Source organism: Dama dama, chromosome 10 (genome assembly GCF_033118175.1).
Source record: "Dama dama isolate Ldn47 chromosome 10, ASM3311817v1, whole genome shotgun sequence".
NCBI classification, from domain to species: Eukaryota; Metazoa; Chordata; class Mammalia; order Artiodactyla; family Cervidae; genus Dama; species Dama dama.
Window position 1 is genome coordinate 19,322,993 of NC_083690.1, and position 4,072 is coordinate 19,327,064.

A 4,072-nucleotide genomic window follows, 5' to 3' on the forward strand; every position below is an offset into this window, starting at 1 on the left:
TGATACCTGCAAGGTGCTTTACTTCGGATCCTGCCCTTCTTCCCCTTTAATTCCATTTGGGTCATCTGCCTTCCTCTGGGGATATGAGATTCTTTATGACAAAACATGATCTGATTTTTGTCTTTCCTTGGTTATTATTTCAAAATCTTGCCATGTTAGATATCGAAAAAAGAAAAAGAAAGGAGGAATGAGAAAGAGAGGAAAGGAGAGGAGAACAGAGAAAAAGGTGGGGAAAGAAGAAAGAGAAATTAAAATAGCAATAAAAAGAAACTGAGAAATAAGAAAAGGAGGGAGGGATCGTAAGATGGAGGCCAGGAGGAAAGATGGAAATAATTAGACGGAAGAAGAAAAAAAGAAAGAGAAGGAAGAAATGAAGGAAAGAAATAAGGTGGAAAGGTAGAAAGGGGAAAAAAGAAAAGACATAACTCAAGAAAATATTAATAGTAAGAGAAAATGATAAAGAAAAATGATGAGAGACAAGAAGAATGGGAGAAAGGGAGGAGAGAAGGAAACTTTTAGTTTTCTCCCACAAATAGATAGTGACAAGAATCATGAAGAAAACTGGATCTTAGCTAAGAAACAAAAGGCTATGACACCCCCATCGCACTCCCAGGACAAAATCTCCATACAGAGAGGCTTGTGAGTGTGGTTGGAAAATTAGAATCACCCATAAGTAACTTCAAATTTGGGAGCAATCATGACCAGATGAGGGGAAACACAATTTATTGAGCATTTGCCACATGCAAAGCACTGTCCATGCAAGCCATTTCATAAATACTATCATGTCTTATCTCTACATGGCATCTACAGATTTCAGATCACGGCTATGAGAATAGTGCAGGCACCTCAAAAAGGTGGCCCTTCTCCCATGGCTTTTGTCTCTCTTTTTTTGTTATCTACTCTTCTTAGAATCAATAATAAAATCATTTTAAAGTTAAGACCCCAAAGATTATCTTTGGGGAAAACAAAGAAGTGTTGTTGAAGAATAAACCACAGAGTCAGTTCCTGAGACTTCTGGATCCCAGAGCCAGGGATCCAGGAGAGGGGTAAGGACTGTGAGGGCTTTACCTACAACCAAGAGATAGAAGGTGAATCTTCCTAGCAGATTTAAAGTTTAAAGTGAGTTTAAGAAGAAAACAAAGGGTCTCTGAGACTCTATGACTCTTCTTCTTAAGAATACTTAGTAATAATAACAACAACAGTAATAATAATATCAATTATTTATAAAGTACTTGCTAAGTGTCAGGTCCTGTGGCAAGATACACATATTAATCTCACTTTTCAATTCAAGTTCTATTATTTTTTCCCATTTTACACTGGAAAAAGCCTAAGACTTGGAGAGATTCAGTGATATTCTCCAAAGTCACATAGCTAGTAAATGACAGCATCAGGTTGAAACACGGGCCTGTCTGCTTACAATGTCTGTGCATCCCTTTGCTTGCCTTCTTCTCTAACCCTTTCTTCTCTAATCTTTTAAATATTCCCTAGATAGAGGGGGTAGCAGTGTAGGAAGATCTTGAGCTCACATCCTCCCAGGGACACACCAAATATATACCTACATATATAACAATTCCTCTTGAAGAATACTTCAGGAGTGATTGAATAACTACTGCACATAGACGGACCACAAAAAATAGGTAAGAGAGATAGAGACATGGTATACACGAAAATCCCACCCCTATCACAGCAAGCTTCAGTAGGAAGCAATATTGCTGAAGGGTCTGAGTACAAACTTATCCACCCTGGGACACAGCGAAAATAGTTTAAAGGACTCCTAGATCATACAAAAAGAAAACCCATTTGCTAACCCTAGTGAAAAGTGAAAGTGTTAGTATCTCAGTCATGTCTGACTCTTAGTGACCCCATGAAATGTAGCCCACCAGGCTCCTCTGTTCATGGAATTCTCCAGGCAAGAATACTGGAGTGGGTAGCCGTTCCCTTCTCCAGGGGATCTTCCTGATCCAGGGATTAAACCTGAGTCTCCTTTATTGCAGGTGGATTCTTTAACCATCTGAGCCACCAGCCAAAATGACAGGAAACAGCTGGAGCCTTCTCCAGGGTCAGAGGTGCTGATAAGCACCACTGCTCTTATGACCCCCTGTGACCCATGCCTGCTCCAGCTCCAGCCACTTGCCAAGGCAGCCTTGACCCAGGAACTATACTTAACCAGACTCTGCCACAGCTCTAGTCACCCTACCAAGGTGACCTTGGGTTTAGCATTCCCCAGTGACTTTTCTGGCATAGGTCTAATATAGCTCCAGCTGGCCTGTGAAAGGTGCCAGGTGAAAGTAGTCTACATAAGGGGTATTCCCACATGAGGCCACTCCTTAAAGAACAAGAGAGGTATGTCTTTTGTTTAACTCACAGAAGCAAAAGTCAAACAAAATGAGGAGACAGAGGAATATGTCCCAAATGAAAGAACAAAATAAAACCCCAGAAAAACTTAAATAAAACAGAGACGAGTTATTTACCTGATAAAGTGTTCAAAGAAATCATCATGAGGATGCTCACTGAACTTAGGAAAGATTGCAGAACCTCAGTGAGAACTTCAACAAAGACTTAGAAAATATAAGAAAGAATCAATCAGAAACAAAGAATACAATAATTGAAATTTAAAATACACTAGAGGTAATCAATAGCAAAGTAGATGATACAAAAGAATGAATAAAAAATCAGGAAGATGGAATAGTGGAAAATTCCTCAATTAGAACATGAAAAAGAAGGAAGAAAAATTTTAAATGATGAGAGTTTAAGGGATCTCTGAGATAGCTTCAAGCATTCTAACATTTGTTTTATAGGGGCCCCAGAAGAAGAGAAAGAGAAAGAGGAAGGGACAGAAAACTTATGTGAAAAGATAATGACTGAAAGCTTTCATAACCTGGGGAAGGAAATATACATCCAGATATAGGAAGAACAGAGAGTCCCAAACAAAATGAATCCAAAAAGATCCATAGCAAGACATAATAAAATGACAAAAATCAAGCATAAAGAAAGAATAAAGTGAAAGAAAAATGACTAATCACGTACAAGGAAACCCCATGACTATCGTTGGATTTTTTTCAGAAGAAACTTTACAGACAAGATATATTTAAAGTACTGAAAGGGAAAAACTCAACCTAGCATACTCTATCTGGCAAGGTTGGCACTAAACTTTAAAGGAGAGATAAACAGTTTTCCAGAGAAGCAAAAACTAAAGGAGCTTATTACCACTAAACTGGCCTTATAAAAGTGTTAAAGGTTTTCTATAAACAGAAAAGAAAGATCACAACTAGAAATAAGAAAATATATAAAAGGAAAAGATTTACTGGTAAAGGCAAATATATAGTAAAAGCAATGGATCAGCCACTTAAAAATCTAGTACAAAGTTTAAAAGACAAAAATGTAGTATAATCAACTATAACTACAGTAAGTAATTCAGGGATACACAAAATAAAAAGATGTAAAATATGACACCAAAAACATAAAGTATGGGAGGGGGATAAAAGTGTAGTGCTTTTAGAATCCTTTTGAATTTAACCAACTGTCAGCTTAAAACAGATGGTTAAATATGCAGGTTGATATAGATGAATCTTATGGTAACCACAAACAAAAAAACCTACAATGGATATACAAAAATAAACAGAAAGGAATCCAAACAGAAGACTAAAGGAATCCATCAAACCACAAGGAAGAGACCAAAAGAAAGAAACAGGAACTACAAAACAACTGAGAGACAATTAGCAAAATGGCAATAAGTACATATCTATCAATATTTACTTTAAATGTAAATAGACTAAATGCTCTAATCAAAAGACATAGGGCAGCTGGAAGGATATTAAAAACAAACAAAAACAAAAAATGAGAGCCCTGTATATACTGCCTATGAGAACCTCACCTCTCAGATATAAAGATACACATAGACTGAAAGTGAAGGTATGGAAAAAGATATTCTATGTACATGGAAAATAAAAGGAAAGTGGGATAGCAATACTCAAGTTAAATGAAATAGACTTTAAAACAAGACTGTAATAAGGAACAAGAAAGGGCATCACATGATGATAAAGAGATCAGTCCAACAAATGGATGTAACCTT